General features: G+C 44.1%; 1 pseudogene; it reads left to right on the plus strand.

Annotated features, from left to right (window-relative positions):
* LOC105104314 (adhesion G protein-coupled receptor B1-like) overlaps positions 1-19,536 on the plus strand; it is a 66,945-nt pseudogene that overhangs the window by 11,709 nt on the left and 35,700 nt on the right.

Genomic DNA, 19,536 nt, shown 5'->3' on the forward strand with positions numbered 1-19,536 from the left:
TGTCTTCATCGTTTGTGTGCTTGTATATAGTTCATTATACTTCTTGGATCTCTGGGTTTCTAATTTTCATCAAATTTGAAAATTTTTCGGTCATTGTTTCTTCAAAATTTTTTTTCTGTACCTTTCTCTTTCCTGTCTTTTGGGAGGTCTAGTTTCATGTATGTTAGGTCTCTTGAAGTTATCCCACAGATAACTGACGCTTTGTTCATTTTTTAACGTTTTTTTCTATATTTCATTTTGGATAGTTTCTATTGCCATGTCTTCAAATAAACTAGTCTTCATTTTCTAATATGCTGTTAATGTTACCAAACTATTTTGGTCTCAAAGGTTGTAGCTTCCTCTCTAGAATTTTTTTTAAAGAGGTAAAACTTGCTCACTTATTAGCTCTTTGTTTTTTATTGAAGTATAGTCAAAAATTATTGTTTTTAAAATACGTTGTATTTTTTTATTTTAACTTTTTTCCACGGAGGTACTGGAAATTGAACCCGGGGCCTTGTGAATGCTAAGCTTGCACTCTCCCACTAAGTTATACCCATCCCCCCATCCTTCACTAGCAGTTTGTTTTGGGTGTTGTTCTTCCATGTCTCTGGTTTTCTTCTTGAACATATGTAATACAGATATAATAGGTGTCTTAATTTGTCTGCTGTGTGTAACTTCTGTGTCAGTTCTGCATTGTTCAGATCTATTGATTTTCCTTATTTCTGAATCACAGATATTTTCCTGCCTTTCTGCCCACCTGGTAACTTGTAGTCAGATGCTGTACATTATAAATTTTACTCTGAATGTTTCTGAAGATTTTTGTATGTCTATAAACTTTCTTGAGCTTACATATAATTTACTCTGAAGTACTTTGATCCCTTTGGATCTTGGTTTTGGATTTGTTAAGTGGATTCAGACCTGATGTTAGTCTGGGGCTAGTTGTTCCACACCACTGGGTGTTCTACTTAGTGCCTGGTGAACGGTGAGGTCTTCCCACCTGGCTGATGGGAGCAGGCACCATGCCGGGCCCTCTATGCCCTCCTAGCTGGCGCGCCCCAGCACAGTCCTTTCCTGCAGTTGGTTCTTTGGCTTTGGGCAGTGCCCTCTCATGTAGGCGCCCATCTGCTTCTGCTGCACCCTCAGCTGGGTTGGGGGGGGCACCTGCACGTCTCCAGGGGGCTCTCTGGGCAGCTCTCTCCTCTTGAGTCCAGTCCTGTGAGCTTGGACCACATTGGACTCCCTGGCTCTGAGCTCCGCCTCCTGTGCCCACAGAGACCACTGGGCTCCACCTGGTTCCCTCTGCTGAGGTCTGGGAACCCTCGGGGCAGTGAGCTGGAACACATGTCCACTAGGACTGTGTAGTGTGAAATCTGGTCTTTTCACTGTTGTTCTGGATTCCTTTTTGTGGCATTTCAATGACAGGTAAATTCACAGATAGTTGTTGTAGTAGTGTTTTCACAGCTTACGTCTGTACAGCTGAATTGCTGTAAGTGCATTCTGTAGAAGGATTTGCATCGTTTTGCAGTTACAGTGAACCTTTGCTGAAAGTAGCTTCTTTAGAGAAGTATAATTTTTTTTAACTCTGAAATATAATAATGAACCTGATACTTAATCTGTGAAACAGGAAAATGCATAGTGCGATGTTTTTTACAGATTATAGGAGGTCAAGTTACAGAAATAGAACAAACTGTAATCTTAAAAATTGAACCCAAACTTTATTTTTCTTTTTCAGGTGTGCCATAAGATGCTGATTCTTCTGCTGCCGGTGATAAAGTCAGTGGTGCAGATAATCTAAATGAAATTTGCCCTTCTCTTGCCACCATTCTCCTGTCATTAGGTGGAAATCTGGCCAAACAGCAGGCCTTGTCTCCTATACTTACGGCCCTGCAAATCATGTATGCCAGGTGGGCTTGTTTGCTGACTTTCGAAATCCAACAATGATGTGAGTCTAGGAGAATGTTAGGTTACCGTCTCTAAATATTGTGAGTTTTAGTTCAGATACCCTATGGTGAATGAATGTACCTTTGTGCTTTCTTGAATGAAGTTAAAATATGAATTAGAAAATCAAGTTAAAGAACATTTTCATTATTCTTTATGGCCAATAACCTCTAAACATATTTGGGGGTGTGGTGAGAGGAAGAATTAGTTGGTACTGATACAGAGTAAGGTTTCAGGCCCTTGTCCTCCCCTTCAGTCTTGATAAGGCAGAGTTTTGCCAGTGTTACCTTTTCCGTCCTTCTGCTCCTGTTTTCTCACAGTCTGAGGAAGTGGCCTACCTGTCCGTGCATCCTGGTTATAGGCCTGATGAATAGAAAGAAATACTCACACAGGAACTTAGTAGTTGAAGGACGCTTCTCTTTGTCCTGGCTGCTTCATGTGAGGCACCGTTGGTATTTGGCTTTCATTAAACGCAAAATTACTTTCAACCTCCACCAGCCGAGGGAGATTTCACAGGGACAGTCAGAGGCTTTTTCTGCTTAGATTTTTATGTTGGCAGTTTTTCTCCTGTCTTCACTGTGGTGATTCAATAAATAAGCTCAGGACTGAATATTTAGCTTTTAGCCAGGGGATACATAGTAATAACATTCATCTTTTTCTCTAAAACTCTTTTATACTTATCCTATAAGTCTTATGAGTGCTCTGGTGAGTGCTTGTCCTGCCCCGACCCTGCTGCCCCCCGGTGGTGAAGGTCAGCTTGCCCAGGCCTGGCTGTCTCTCCTGACAGAGATGCCGTGGTCAGGGCCCTGATGCCCACCAGCATGGTCACCCCAGTGGAGTGTCCCTTGTTCTCTTCCTCGGCACCCTCTTCCTGCGTGTCTGCTGTTGCCAGTCCTGTGAATGGAGAGGAATATGTGCTGGCTGTTGATACTGAAGACAGGCTGGATCCAAATCCATGGCAAGAAAAGAGAGGAGAGGTAAAAGCACACGGGAGAGCGATGACGCAGCCTTAGATCAGGAAGGAGGAGGCAGCTGCTTCACGTTTAGTGATGTGTGCGTCACTCTCTCCCTTAACGCAGTGTTTGTGCTGCTGCTGTGATTTTTGGCTTGAATGAGAAAATATTCCATTTTAACAGGCGGCTTTTTTAGTGTTTCAGTGGAAAGAGATTATTCTTTTAAAAAGTTGCTAAATGCAAGTCCACAGTCCTTTCTTTAAAATTTATTTTTTGGGTGGATTAGGTAATTAGGTTAATTTGTCTATTTTTAGAGGAATTACTGGGGATTGAAGCCAGGACCTTGTGCATGCTAAGCATGCGCTCTGCCAGTTGAGCTATACCCTCCCCTCAAGTCCACAGTCCTTTATTTGCAGCTCTGAATCCTGAAAGCTTTGAAAGCTAAAGGTTTTTATAACTTACTTTGGAGGAAGAGATGTGAGCTCATTTTAGTCCTCTTCATGTGGACTGTTGTGAATATTAATTAATAGGTTTACCTGGAATATGAATGTGCTTGGCTTTGCAGGGCTGTCCCAGACCCCGCTGCAGGTGGTGACTGGTGGTGTAAATGCCTCGTTATGTCTATAAAATCTGGAATACTCCAGCTGGCCCAAAGGGTTTTATTTAATAAGGCTTTTGGAGGTGGGTGGGAAGTGTGCCGTGTCGCTGAGTCTCTCCTCTTCTGTTTCTGAACTAGATTGTCTCTTCTGAGGATGCTGTGACCCCCCTCCGCAGTGACCTTGTCTGCTTCCTCAGCTTCTTCTCAGCCATTTATCCCAGTGACAGATGACCCACAGGAGCTGCCAGCATCATTGCAGAAACCATCACCAAAGCCAAAGAGGTCAAGGGGCTTTCTTCTTCACATTTTATTTTGAAATAATCTTAAATGTACACACAAGTTGCAGAAGTAGGACGCAGAAATACAGCACGGTACACTCCTGTGTACCGTCCACCTATGTTCTCTAATTGTACTCAGATTTTGTTCCAGTAGCATCCTTTATCAGTCTAGGACCTGGCCCAGGGTTGAGTGTGGTCTCTTTGGTCTTCAATATGGAACACTTTTTCAGTCCTTCCTTTTGTCAGAAACACCACAGGAATGATACAGAGTGCTTTCCAGTGCATCACAGTGGGTGTGTGATGTGCTGCGTAACTGGTGATGTGAGGTCTTACTACTTGGTCAGGAGTATCTGCCAGGTTTCTCCACTGGAAGTTAGTAGAAGAATGGTAGTAAGTGTTCATGGGAGATGCTTGGAGGCTGTGCTGATACCTTGTCCCTCATTGTGTTTTCACCTCCGAGTTTGCAGTGTCTGTGATGATTCTAGCCAAGTCCATTATTGCTGTGGTGGTTGTTCTGTGGTTGTTTTTCAAATTTCATCATTCTTTTTGGACTGTCTGTTCTTCTGTAAGGGAGGACTTCCCCTTCTCATCTTCTCTGTCTATGTTGGTGTAGATTTGTGGGATCCTATTTTACTCAAATAATGACATACATCACTCTCATCATTTGACACCCAAATTGTCCCAGACTTGGCCATTGGGAGCCCTTTTCAGCTGATTTATATAATTGTTTGAGCATTTCCTTCCTTTCTGGCACAACTCATCTTTCTGTTCCAAACTCATCTTTCACCTACCCTGGCCTTGTCCCAGAATCAACCATTTCTCCAAGGAGCCCTGGTTCCTTTTGGTGGATCATAGGATTTAGAAAAAAGATCTGGGAGCTTGGTAAGCTGATTACTCCTGGGTGTCCTGGGTTTAAGCCCTCTCAGCAAACAGACATGCACACATGCCCACTTATACCAGAATTTCTCCCTTGACATCTTATTTATATAATGAAAACCATGAGTGGTTCAAACCAATACTTTCAATTTCAGTCCAGCACCACAGGGTTTATCCTTGCACTCTCCCTTTCTGTATTTTAGGTGTATAATCTTTTTATATGTTGCAGGATTGCTTTGCTGTTTTGCTGATTTTTGTGCCTGTATTCATAAGGTATATTGAGCTGTAGTTTTCTTATGATGTCTTTGCCTGGGTTGGGTAACAGTGTAATTAACACTGGCCTCCTAGAATGCGGTAGGCAATGTTCCTTCCTCTTCTGTTTTTTAGAAGAGTTGTGAAGGATTGGTGTTAATAGTTTTAAAAATATTTGATAGAATTTTATCTGTTCTTTTAACATGTTCCCATCATTCTTTTATTTCCTTGTTTCCTGGCACAACACAAAAGTCTAGGTTCAATGGTATGTTTTATGCTCCAGCACAGAAATTAGGTGTTCCTCCAGGAAGTCCAGGTTCTTTGTAGTGGACAGTGGTATTTAGTAGCCAAGATCTGGGCCTTTGTGTGCTCATTGCTGTTGGGAGGTTGCTGGTCACAACTCTCTTAGTAGACAGACCTAGGAAGGGTGGGTGTGTGTGTGTGCGTGTGTGTGCGTGCGTGTGTGCGCGTGTGCACGTGCGTGTACCCACACAATAAGTTAGTGGGCTATATTAATACTCCTTTTGTTATATATCTACATGTATTGAAAACCACTGGTTCCTAGCAGTACAGTCAATTCTAATAACTGCACAGGATTCACCTTTCTGTTCCACCTCTCTGTATAGATAACTTTTCTCTGAAAATGAGAAGACTGTCCCCTTATGGACAGTTCCATAGCTTCCCCTTAGGTAGCCTGGTTCCCATTTTGACCGCCTCTCCTCTCCCACGTGGGCACCTCCTTCCCCTCCACAGCTTCTGGTGCTCAAAACCAGTTTGCCCTCTACAGGGATGACCTCTCACCCTGCTTGACCTATGACCTCCCCCACCCTACCCTCCAGGCCAGCTGGCCCAAAGCAGGGACACCTTCCACTTGGCTTGACTCTGTCTCACCAGTCACCCTCCCAGGTGGGTGTCCTCTCAAGCCTGCTCAGGTGCTTCCTGTGCCAGGCCCCCTCTCCCTGCCCACACTGTCTCCCCGCCGGCACATCCAGCTTGGGAACACACACACATTATTTTCAATTACATTTGGAACTCTTGATTTATTGTGGTGTTGCTGCTGACAGAAATATATCCTATGGGAAGTATTCATAACCATCTATGGTAATAAGAAAATTGCTATTTACAAATTAGGGGTCTGAACTCAACTTGTGATACTTGGCAATCTTCTAGGATGAGGGTTTAATGCAGAAATTATCCAGAATTATGGGAAGTTTTTGCTTTTAGGTAGAAGAGGGATGGTATCATTTCTTTCCTACCAAATCATTAGACATAGGCATTATCCAGAGTATTCCCCTAAATTCCTACCATTGCAGTTTTGGTTTGATTCATCAATTATGGCAAAGTAATTTTCATGTTCGTTTTGGGCTATAACTCACATTCAAGGAGATGTAGCTAGTGATTTTATTTTTTAGCAGTTATCTTTTTTCCCTCTAATCCCCCACCAAAAATTGTTAGGTACTGTTTCTCACTGTATTTAACTTGCGTATTCCACTGAATGCTCTTGCTGCTCTTCAGTGAGTGAGATTCTGGAATGTCATTGTTTCTGTGAACGTCACGTGCTGATTCCCTGGGTCTCCGCTTAGAGGTAGGAGCAGGGTCTGTTTCCTTCCAGGAAGAAACCGTGCTCCCACCTCAGAGAGTGCTGGTTTCTAGGGCCAACTTGGGCACTGATGGCACTTGCATATCGGATGGATCCCATTCCGCTGAAGGTTCCTAAGTGGGGCTTGTCCTTCCCCCAGCTCAGTTGTGTTTGGCAGTCAGGTTTCACTGAGATTCCAAAAGCAAGGGAGGAGAGAAGGCGGCATCTCCGGCATCTTGTTCTTCCTCTGGCGAGCTGAACTCTGCCTGTGAGACTGAAAGGAACCAGGTCCACCCCTGTTCAGCATGGGGTCTCAGTGATTCCCACTCCTGAGCTCAAAAGCTACGGGATTTCCCAGCTCTGATGGCTCCCTGTTCCTTTCTGTAGGCCGAGTCCCGCTGCCAGTGTCCAAGAGGCTCTCGTTTGGTGGGCAGCAGGCTGGGGCTGGCTGTCCCAGGTGGGGCACCCTCAGGAGGAGGGGTGGAGAGGGCAGAGATGCAGATGTGTGGCCCCTTTCCTCTGCTGATGTTGAAGAGAGGTCAGTGACCGCAGGTGTGGTGTGTTTTAACTGACACACTGTGAATGGGAAGTAAAAGGGGACAAGAAAAAGGAAGAGAAGACTTTATCCATTTTCTTTTTCAAAGCGCCCAGGGAACAAGAGATTTTGGGCAATGTGTTACACACCAGTGAGTCCGTTAAATAAGATTCTGGGAAGGAATTACGAAGAAGATCTAGAAAAAATCGTTAAAGTACAATGTGCAAATGAGAAAACTCCCAATCACCCCCTGTGGGTGGGGGCAGGGGATGGATTTTATGTGGTATGACTTCACTCCAAGTCTCCCCTTATAAGGAATACCTGTGCTGTGAACTTGATCACAGTGTAAATTGTCATTTCTTCTGAGAGCTGCTGTGGGTAATTCATAAAATAGTTATTTGGTCCTGAAAGCTTAGTACGTGGTGGTGGAGATTTTAGGGGCCTGTCATGTTTCATGGTATTTCATGGCGTTAAATGCCTCATCAGGTCCCTTATTCCTCAGTGGTCATCATGTATCCTTGGAGTTTATGGATAAACTGGTGACTGTTTATCTCTGGACACATCTTTCCTGATTTTATTTGTTGGACTTTTTAGGATGTTGAAAGCCAAAATAAAGCATCAGGCCCAGAATGTCAGTCCTCCGATGAGTTCATCAGTCTGCTGGTCATGGACAACACGTGTACCTTGGACCTGCTCAAGCTGTCTGTGTGCAGCCAGGCGGCAGACAAGGGCAGGGCCGTGAGGGTTAGGGTTGCCGCGGGTGGGCAGGCAGGCAGGCAGGCAGGCAGGCAGGTAGGTGGGAGGTGCTACCACTGTCCTGTGCTTGAAGGACTCCTGGGAAAAATGAGTCCCTTCTCCATCTCCTGTGCTGCACTTGCTTCTCATGTAACATTTTGAAATCAGTTTGGTATTTTAGAATTTAGAAATGTCTAATTTTTACAAAGTAGGATCTGCCAGCTTTTTTCATTTATGACTTCTGGATTTTGTATTCTGCTGAAAATATGCTACCAACATGATACTGTTTAAAGAATTCTCCCAGGTTGCTTCTAATTATTTTTATTACTTAATTTGTTCTTATATTTACGTTTTTGAGAGATGAAGTAGGGATTCAACTTTATTTTTTTCTAGATGGTAAACATGTTGCCCCAACATCATTTATTGAATCATCCTCCTTTTCCCCAGTCATTTGAAGACCACTTTTATCATATTCTAAATTTCTGTGTGTATTTGGGTCCCTTTATTGACTCTTTTCTGTTCCATTAATTACTTTTTTTATGCTTTAATACTGCAGTATTTTAACTATTAACTATTTAAAATAGGTTTTAGTATTTGCTAGCACTGGGTTCTGTGGGACTTCCAGCTGTGGTGATGTTCTGTACCTGGCACCCACCAGCCACATAGGCTGTTGAGCACTTGAAATGTAGCTGGTGAACCTGAGGCAGTGAAGTTTTCATTTTATCTAACTTTTTAATGGATTTAAATTTCAGTAGCCTCATGTGGCTAGTCTAGGGTGTACGGTCAATACTATGTTAATATCTCTTAGAAACAGCTGATCAGTCCTGAAGCCCTTGGGCTTCCTGAAGGACTCTTGCTTATCAGTGGCCTTGTTCTCTGCCTTTTCAGAACTGGCCGTGTGAGGGAGGCCAGTGCCATGTGCTCTGTGCAAGTGTGTTGTCAGTGTGTGTCTGAGTTGCATATCACCACCACTACCACCACCATAAAGTACTTAAGTATGGCTGAGTGGCCTTGAAATCATAGTTATGGTTTAGGAGCTGTTTCAGGGGCATATTATTTCTTAATTGTATTCAGGAAGAACTAAAAAGTGGTAGGTTTCCTACTTATAATTTTTTGAGGCTAATTCTGAGATTACATCAAGGTAGATTGCCATAAGCAAAATACTGTTTTCACAAGTTTACTGCATTTGTGAGAGGAAAGGATGGAATGAGAAGAACTCGGATCTAAAGTAGTAATGCCCCATATTTATTGTACACACAGCTATGAGGCCTGGTTCTCGGTGCGTTCACTCAGTATGGAACATGGGTGTTCCCTTTGTTTACAGATAAGGCAACTGAGGCTCTGAGAGGTTGTTAAGTGCCTCAAAGACACTCGGATTGCTGGTGGATGGGAGAAATGATGTCAGATCCAGTGCACTTTTAGGGCAGAACTACAACTGTGACCCCTCTGTCACCCTCTCCTTGGAGCTTGTTTGCCCCTCTTGGGGGACTGACTGGCTTTCATAGAAAGTTTTTAAACCCCAGAAGAGCCCTGGTGGGCTGTGCATTAAGGTTTGATAATGTCAAAGTCTCAGATTCAGAGGGAGAGAAACAAAGATGGGATTGTCTTCCAACTTTCCTGGCCCAGTGGCAAGATGCTACTCCTATGTCCTACACTGACCTAATTTGGGGGACTTTATTAAAAAAGAAACATCTGACTTTATAACAATAATGCCTAGATGGCAGCGATCTTAGTTTGTCATTAATAAAACTACTTACTAGGCTAATCTATTTGTTACCTGATATGATATGAGAAAAAAATAGATAAAAACAATCATTTATTTCTGAAAAGTACAGAATAGAAAATAGTTTCATTGATTTTTCTAAATTAAAAAATTTGGCATTTACTGTGTTACTGCTGTAGTAACATTCTCATTTGTTTTTAAAAATAGCAATCAGGGAGTTTATAGTCAGCAGTATTAACCATTTCAATGGTGTGAGTAACTAAAATTTTAAAATGCAATGAACTATGGATTGTAGGGAGAATGTGGTTCTGGGGGCTGACCCTCAATGTCTCTGGTCAAGAGACACCCCCAGGTGTGCTCGTATTTGTAGCCCTCGTTTCAGACAGTCTGCTGCTGTTTGACCTGGACAGCTTGGTCATTCCTCTTCATGCCTCTCCTCTCCTGCTTGACCCCAGTGCCTTCTAGGATCTGGGTCATTTTTATCAACGTGCTTCTGCTTCGCTTGATAGTTTTGTTCCTGAGGCTGACTTTCCTCATCAGGTTGTGTACTAGAAGAGATTCTTGTAATCAGAGGCCTTTTGTTTCATCAGTTGGTATGTGTTGGGTGTTTTGTGTGTGTCAGGTGCCTCCTGGCTACTTGTACCTAGATCTCTCCAAGCATCTCTGTGAGCTCTGGGCTGTCTTGATTGTAAAGGTGAGGAAACCAAGCCCTGATTAAAAGAAGATTTCTCAGACTCCCAAATGCTTCACTCTGCCTCATCCCTGCAGAAAGATCTGGATCAGAGTGGGCATCCTGACATCTTCCTGCTTTGTCCCCCGCTTCCTCCCACAGGTGGCTGATACGTGGTTGGAGCTCTGGGTCACCGAGTTGGAGGACATAACCACAGACTCAAGAGTGGCCACCTGTCCTCCCAGCCCGTGGTGGTGGAGAGCAGCCATCCCTATGCAGATGACACTTCCTCCAGTGGCACAGTGAAGATACCAGGTACTCAGGGCTGGTCCCAGGGAGGAAATGTGGGGGTCCCTGCCTGTAGAACAGCTTCATTTCTGCCATGGCATCAGTGGAAGCAACTGTCATTGTTTGATAGAAAAGCTACAGAATTGCACAACTCCCTCCTAGGGTTTGATGAAACTTGCTAGAGCATCTCGCAGAACTCAGAGAAACATTTACTTACGTTTACTGGTTTATTACAAAGTATAGGAAAAAGGTTACAGGTGAATAGTCAGATGAAGAGGTGCACAGGAGGGTGTTCTGTAAATGTCTGTGAGGTTAAGGTGTAGGTGGTCTTGTTGAAATCGTCTGCATCTTTACTGATTTCTGTCTACTTGTTCTGTGAGCTGTTGCAAGTTGGGTTTTGAGATCCCCAGCTGTCATTGTGGATTTGTCTCCTTTTCACTTTTCTATCAGTGTTTCCTTCGTGTGTTTTGGGTCTTTGTTATTAGGTGTGCGTATCTTTGTAATTGTTACATATTCCTGATGGTCGACCCCATTTTTCACTGTGAAATGTCTCTGTTTTGTCTCTATTAACATTTCTTGAAGTCTATCTTGTGTAATATTAGTATAGCCACTACAGCTTTCTTAATGGTTACTGTTTGCACGGTAGATCTTTTTCCATCCTTTTACTTCCAACCTTTTATGTCTTTTGAGTCTAAAGTTTGTCTCTTGTTATGCACCTTTTAGTTAGCTCTTGCTTTTTCTTAAACCAAGCTGATAGTCTTTGTCTTCTGGTTGAGACGCTTGGGCCATTCACACTTAATGTAAGTATAGATGTGGGTGGATTTACATCTCTTAGTATGCGTATATTTGGGAATGTTTTTATTTTGCCTTCATTTTTGAAGGATAGTTGTGCTGGATATAGAATTCTTAGTTGATAGAATTTTTTTCCTCTTACCACTTTAAATTTGTCACCCTCCTGGTTTCTTGCATTCATTGTTTCTCAGGAGAAATCATAATCATATTTTGTGTCTTTTTTTCCTGTTGTGGCTTTCATGATTTTCTCCTTGTCTTTGGTTTTCAACAGCTTCAGTCTAATGTGTCTGGAATGTGGATCTCTGTGTTTATCCTACTTGGGGTTTGTTAGTTCTTGGAGCTGTCGATTAATGTTCTTCATCCAATTTGGAGTTTGGGGCTGTATCTGTTCAACTACTTTCTCTGACCCTTTTTTCTCTTCCCTCTTTTTTTTTTTTTTGTGGGGGTGGTGCAGAATTCCCATTATGCGTGTTTGTATACTTAATGGTCTCCCAGGTATTTGAGACTTTTTATTCAGTCTTTCTTCTTCTGTTCTCTGGATAGAAAGTAATAGAAATTGCACAGTCTTAAAGTTGTATAGTGATTCTTTTTTTCCTGCCATTTTAGAGCTGCTGTTTTGTCCAGCTGGTCAATTTCTCATTTTGGTCATTGTATTTTCTACCCCCAAAACTTCCTTTTAGTGCTTTCATCATTAAATCATTGTTACCATATTTTCCTTTGTTACCATGTTTTCTCTGGTTTTCTTGAACGCTTTGAACTTATTACAGCTGCTTTGAAGATGTCTGCTAAATCCAGCATCTGGCCCATCAGAGTTAGTTTCTATTAACCAATTTTCTTCCTGAGTACTGCTCACACTTTCCAGTGTTTTTGTATAGCTCATTATTTTTTATTGAAAACTGGGCACTTTAGTTTGTGATGTGTCATCTGGATTCTGACCTTTTGTTTTTAAGGTTTTTAAATGTTGCTACAGTTCTTTGCCTGTTTTGTATGTTTGTTTTGTAACATCCCTGGAATGACTCTGAAATCTCCTTATCGATGTCACATAGCTGCTGATGTCACGGCTTCACTTTTCTATTTTCATTTTTGTTTTCTAGCCAGACTTCTAGGATTTGTTCCATATCTGCTTGGCATAGTGCCGAAGCTTGCTGCATTTTCCCTTCTGTGGATGGATCTCTGCATGGGTGGGGCAGGGAGGGCGTGGAAGTCAGTGTTCTGACAGCTTCTTATTTTCCTGATTTCATATGCCCTGGGTCATCCAAGCCTCCAAGGTGTCCTCACTGAGCCCTTCTCTGCTTTCTGACTTCCAGGGTTTTCCTGCTAGATCTCTGACTAGTTCTCAGGTCTGGGATCAGGGTGCCTGGGTGGGAATTGGAAATGCCTTCAGCCTGGCACACAGAGCCCTGTAGCCTCCAACACTAGCTGTGCCAGATCCCCCACTGGGAGCAGTCCTGTGTAATGGGAGCCTGGACTTGCCTGCCCCACCCGCAGGGTGAGGGGGTCAGCTCGGGATAGGGGTGCACTTAGAGTGAGGGGGGATCCTGAGGTGAGGGGGGACAGGCTGAGGGGTAAGGGGTGGGTCGGAGTGGAATTGACCCACCTGAGGGGTGAGGGGGACCATCGGGTTGTTGGGGGTCCTGCGGTGAGGCATGAGGAGTGAGCTTGGGGTGTGGGGGCCATAGGTTAGTACCTAGTTGGGTGGAGTGTGCTGGCTGGGACCTCGGTGTAAGGAAAAGGATCCCCGTCTTGGGGGGTCTGGTTGGCGACTGGGCCTGGCCAGGGATGGTGCGGTCAGTAACGAGAGGAGGCAAGCAGCGGGAGTGGGGCTGGGGGGTGTGGCCTGGCCCTGGTGGTGGTGGTGGTCTGGTTGAGTGCCAGGACCTGGTCGGTGGCAGAGTAGGGGTGTTGGGTATGGAGACTCGGCTGGGCAGGCAGAGGGTGCCCTACCACCCCACCGCTCCACTCAGTCCTGCTGATCCCAACCTGGCCTCGGCCCCACTCGCCACATCCTGAACAGCGGGAGCCTCAGCCTGAGGGTCCGCGCTTCGGGGGGGGGGGGGAGGAGGAGGGGCGCGCATGCGCGGACGCACAGACTTGTGGACGTGGGACCCGCTCACAGCTTGTGCAAGTCGGGCGGAAGCCGGGTGCTCCCGGGACCAGCTCCCGAGGAAGAAGGCAGCCTGGGGACTGGGCCGCCGCTTGCCTTCATCTCTGCTGCCACTGTGGGGCAGGTAAGGGGGCGCTGGTGGGGGCGCGCCGGTCCCGGAGCCGGCAGGTGGGGCCTGGACTGCGCAGCTGGGGAGGCGCACAGGGAGGGGTGCGTGGGTGAGGCTCAGGCCGCGCCGCCCATTAGGACCCTGAGGCCAGTGTGGGCTGCCGCCGTGGTTTGTGGTGCCCACTCCCCCGTTAGTAGTCTCTGAACCCCGCGTCTTCGCTGCCGCTTGTACCCGGGTTTGGGAGAGCAGGCCACCTCCGGGAGGTGGGAGGGCGCTGGATGGCCCCGGAGCACCTCCGACCGGCCCTCAGGTCGTGGCCTGTTTCTGGGAGGCGGGTGTGGTGCGTTCGCGGGGTCGCGGTTGGGTGGGGGCTGCCCTATGAGAGCTCCTGTATTTGTTCTCTATTCCCCGCAGCCTGGGGCGACCTCTGCTTTGCCATGTTCGTGGGAGGCACCTCTCGTGGTCAGCCCGCTCCTGGGAGGCAACGCGGTGCTGTTAGGGTGCGGGGACAGTGGCATCGGCGGCAGCGGCAGGGAGGGAGGTCTGCCCCTTGTATCTTGTTGATTTGCTCCCATCTTCCCCATGTTCTGTCCTGGGGGCAGTCTCTGCTGCCCTAGGTTCGCGGGACCCAGGTTACAGGTCAGGCTGCTCCTGAGAGGCGGGCGCGGTGCGGCAGTGTGCGGGCGTGGCGGCAGCGACAGACGTAAATGGGAGCAAACCCCAGTAAATGGGAGCAAACCCCAGCGCTCGCACAAGGCAGCCCAATGCTGCAGCCGCGGCCTCTGCCCCCGACTACCCCTGACAGCACAGCACCCGCCTTCCAGGAGCAGGCTGACCTGTAACCTGAGTCCTGAGAACCCAGGGCAGCAGCAGGGTGGAGGCCAGGAAAGGCCGCAGGGGAGTTTGAAGCAAATCCACAGGCTCGCATAGAGAGACCCCTAAACCCATCTCTGCCGCCGCTGCCAGCCCTCCTCGCAGGAGCAGGTGGACCTGGGGATGTGCTTGGGGCAGCAGAGGCCGCCCCCCCCGGCCCTGTCGCGGGGGAGATGGGGGCAAATCAACCAGTCTCCATTGGCAACTCCCCTCTCCCCCCACTGCCCCAGGTTCGCAGGACACTTGTTCCTAGGTCAGTGGGCTCCTGGGAGGCAGTGAGGTTAGAGGGCGGCGGCGGGGAGGGGTGCTGTCCTCCTCTAGCAGGTGACTTGTTCCCATCTTTCCTGGGGCCTATCCTGGGGACAGCCTCTGCGACCACAGGTTCGCAGGGCGCATGTCTTCATGTCAGCCTTCTCCTGGGAGGAGGGCGCAGTGCAGTCAGGGGTCAGCATCAGCGGTGGGCAAGGACTTTCCAAGGACCAAGCTTTAGCCCAGGATAACTAACTCTCCTTTCTTCTCTTGCTTCCTCAGTTGGTGGCTGTAGCAGCTTTTCCATTATAGGTTATTTTCAGATATTGAATGTAGATTTCTGAGCTATACAGAAAAAACTTTCTCTTAAATCGATTTTTATATATAGTGGCTAACATTTGTTAATCTCAAACCCCCAAATTTATTCCTTCCCTGGTAACCATAAGATTGTTCACTAAGTCTGCAAGTCTGTTTCTGTTTTGTAGAGGAGTTCATAGTGTCTTTTTTAGATTACGCATGAGTGATGTATGGTATTTTTCTTTCTGTTTCTGGCTCACTTCACTTAGAATGATGATGTCTGGGTCCATTCATGTTGCTGCAAATGGCGTTATTTTATCCTTTTTAATGGCAGAGTAGTATTCCATTGTATAAACATACCACAACTTCTTTATCCAGTCACCTGTTCCTTCATTTAGGTTGATTCCATGTGTTGGCTATTGTACATAGTGGTGCTATGAATACTGGGAGGCAGGTATTTTTTTTCGCATTGGAGTTCCCTCTAGATTTAGGCCCAGAAGTGGGATTGCTGGATCATAGGGTAAGTCTATTTTTAGTGTTTCGAGGAATTTCCATAATGATTATACAAAACTACATTCTGACCAGCAGTGTAAGAGGGTTCCCTTTTCTCCACACCCTCTCTAGCATTTATCTTCATGAACTTTTGAGTGATGGCCATTCTGACTTGTGTGAGCTGATACCTCATTGTAGTTTTGATTTGCATTTCTCTAATAATTAGCGATAGTGAGCATTTTTTCATGTACCTATTGGCCATTTGTAGTCTTCATTGGAGAAATGCTTGTTTAGATCTGCCCATTTTTGGACTGGGTTGGTTGTTTTTTGTTATGAAGTTTTATGAGGTGTTTATGTATCCTGGAAATTAAGCCTTTGTCAGTTAAATTATTTACAGGTATTTTCTCCCATTCTGTAGATAGACATTTTGTTTTGTTTATGGTTTCCTTTGCTGTGCAAAAGCTTGTAAGTTCACTTAGGTCACATGTGTTTATTTTTGCTTTTATTTCTGTTGCTTGGGTAGACTGTCCTAGGAGAACATTGCTGAGATGTATATCAGGTAATGTTTTGCCTATGTTTTCTTTTAAGGTTTATAGTGTGTTGTCTACATGTTCAAGTCTTAGCCATTTTGAATTTATTTTTGTGTATAGTGTGAGGGAATATTCTAATTTCATTGATTTACATGCAGCTGTCCAGTTTTCCCTACACCATTTGCTGAAGAGACTGTCTTTACTCCATTGACTATTCTTGCCTCCTTTGTCAAAGATTAATTGACCAAAAGTTTGTGGGTTTAATTCTGGGCTCTCTGTTCTGTTCCATTGATCCATGTGTCTGTTTTTGTATCAATACCAGGCTGTTTTGACTGCAGTTCTGTCATATTGTCTGAAGTCTGGGAAGGTTATTCTTCCAGCTTCATTCTTTTTCTTCTGTAATGCTTTGATAATTCTGGGTCTTTTGTGATTCCATATAAATTTGAAGATAATTTGTTGTAATTCCTTGAAAAATGTCCTGGGTAATTTGATGGGGATCACATTAAATCTGTACATTCGTTCGGACAGTGTGGCCATTTGAACAATATTAATTCTTCCAATGCAAGAACATGGGATATCTTTCCATTTCTTTAAATTCTCTTTAATTTACTTAGTGTTTTGTAGGTCTCCGCATATGTCTTTCACTTCCTTGGTCAGATTTATTCCTAAGTATTTTATTTTTTTGGATGCAGTTTTAAAAGGGATTATTACTTTCGTGTTAAGAAATGCCACTCATTTCTGTATGTTGATGTTGTATCCTGCTACCTTGCTGAATTCTTTCATTAGCTCTTACAGTTTTTCTGCGGAGTCTTTAGGGTTTTCTGTGTATAGTACCGTGTCATCCGCATATGACAAGTTTATTACCTCTTTTCTTCCAGCTTGGATCCCTTTTCTTTTTGTTGTCTAATTTCTATGCTAGGACTTCTGATACTGTATTGAATAGAGCTGGTGAGAGTGGGCATCCTTGTCTTGTTTGAGATTTGAGCAGAAAGGCTTTCAGCTTTTCATGTAGAGTATTATGCTGGCTGTAGGTTTGCTATAAATAGCTTTTACTATGTTGAAATATGTTCCCTCTGTACCCACTTTGGTAAGACCATGGGCTCAGTGCAGTCAGGGGGCTGGGAGGATGGTAGCAGCAGTGGCAGCAGCGGTGGGAGGAGGGGTGCTGCCCCTTTCAAACCAGTCATTTGCTCCCATCTCCCCTGTGGCCGGGCCTGGGGTTGGCCTCTGCTGCCTCAAGTTCGCTGTAGGCATGTCTCCAGGTCAGCAAGCTCACAGGAGGTGGGCATGGTGCAGTCAGGGAGGAGGGGTCAGCTGAGGGAGGGTGCCTGCCTTGGAGGAGCTGGCCTCTTTGCTCCAGTCTCCCTTGTGGCCTGGCTTGGGGGTGGCCTCTGCTGCCTCAGGTCGCGGGACCACATGTCCCAGTCTGCCTGCTCCTAGGAGGTGGGTGGGGGCCACCTGACTGCTACCAGCTGACCACATCTTACCAGCCTCCAGTAAGCAAATTAGGAAATGTGTGTCCCGCCACTGGGCACAGCAAAGGCTGCCCGCAAGCCTGGTATGGGGGAGAAAGGAGCCTGGGGCAAATCCACCAGCTCTGTAGAGCAGCCTCCCTCCCTCTGCCATTAGCTCTATATTCTTGCTTGATTTAAACATCTTACCAATCTAGTGTATGCGTAATGATATAATATTTCATTACGTTTTAAATTTACATATCCTTAATTACTAATGAGATTGGTAGGCTGGTTATATTTGTTGGCCATTTAAATTTCCTTTCTGTGATGTGCTTGTTCAAGTCTTCTGCCCATTTTTCTGGTGGAATGTCTTGTCCTCATTGATCTGTAGGAGTTCTTTATGTACCTGGATGTTAAGTCTTTTTTTCAGTGATACCTGTTGCAAATACCTTCTCTGTGGCTTTTTTCTATGGTTCTTTTTAATAAAAGCATTTTTCTTTTTCTGAAGTAGTCAAAATAATTTTTTGTTTCCATATCAAAGGAGAAGTTCTCCTTTATTATGTAGAAGTTTTCTTTTTTTTTTTCTCATCTTTAAATCTTAGATCCATCTGAAAGCAGTTTGGTATGTAGTTTGAGGTGGAGATCCATCTAATTTTTTAAAATATGGATGCCTGGTTCTCCTAGCAGCAGTTGTGTTGAAAGGTTGCCTTTCCCCATGCTCAGCAGTGCGGCCTTACCATGAGTGTAGCAAGGGTCTACATGCTTGGTCTGTTTTTCTGGGCCCTTTTCTGTTTGATTGAGCTTCGTCTCTACATCAGTACCACACTGTCCTAAATATTGTTGCTTTATTATAAGTCTTGATAGCTTTAGGAGAATATTGGCTATTCTTGACCTTTGATACTTCCAAACACATTTTGGAATCAACTTGTCAAGTTCCCCCCAAAAACTGTTTTAACCTTACAATTCTGATAGGGATTGCATTGAATCTGTCATTCAGTTTCAATTTAAATTGACATCTTTACATTATGAGTCTTCTATTTAATGACCACTTGGCATAACCCTTTATTCAGTTTTCTTTCTATGAAGTTTTATAAATTTCTCTGTAGAGATTTTCACCTCTAGATTGTTAGATTTATTGTCACAACTTTATACTATTTAGCACAATAGTGCTATTGTTTATATTAAAAAGCTTTTATTTCTAACATGTGCAGTATTTACTATACAGTTTTTTTTATGGAAGTCTATTTTTTGTATGCTAACAGTTTTTCTCAACAGTAAATTTTACTACCTTTTCTCCCTTATTATATTGTCATTGTAAATTTTATTGATATTAAACCGGCCTTGAACTCTGTGGATAACTGTAACTTGATCCCAATGTATTATCTTTTTTATACATTTTGAATTTTGTTTTTATTTAGGATGTTTGTATCAGTGTTCATGATTAAGATCGATCTGTAATTTTCCTTTTCTTTCTTATCTTCTGTTGGATTTAGTATCAGAATTTTGTTAGCCTTATACAATGAGCTGAAGAAGTTTCTTCTTTTCAATTTTTTATAAGAGATTTAATGTTGGAAATACTCCTTCCTTATGATTGCTAGGACTTACCAGTGAAGCTGTTTGGGCCTAGATTGTTCCATATGGGAAGATTTTTGACTATTCATTTTCTTTAGTGGTTAAAAATCAATGCAGGTTTTCCATGTCTTGTATCAGTTGAATAAATTATATTTTTCTAGGAATTTACCCATTTTGTTTAAATTTTCAAATTCTCAACACAAATTAATTCATAATAGTTTCTTTTCAATGTCTGAAGATCAGTAGTAACATTTCCTTTTCATTTGTGATAATTACCTTCTCTGTTTTGAGGTGTATTGCATAAAAGTGGTATAAACTACAGTTATTTCTGTCAGCTAATTATTACTGATCTGCAAATACTATGACAAATTACTATTTATATTGTAAATTTTTCAACCACAATAACTTGTCTTATTTTTATTTGACAATATAATATGTTGTCCTGTAGACAGTCTTTGCATTTTAGCAATAGAACATGCAATTGGAAAGGTGGAATAGGGTCACAGAAACCAAGTATGCAGAGAGTCTCAAGAAGAAAAGGAGAGCCAGTGGTATGTAGGGAAGTTCAAGGGGAGGGCACATTGAAAGTCTTCGATTTTACAGAAATAGGTCTTACGAAAAGTGGTCAACCTCTTCGAGTTACAACCCTAAGTTAGTTTC

Source organism: Camelus dromedarius, chromosome 36, assembly GCF_036321535.1.
Source record: "Camelus dromedarius isolate mCamDro1 chromosome 36, mCamDro1.pat, whole genome shotgun sequence".
Lineage (NCBI taxonomy): Eukaryota > Metazoa > Chordata > Mammalia > Artiodactyla > Camelidae > Camelus > Camelus dromedarius.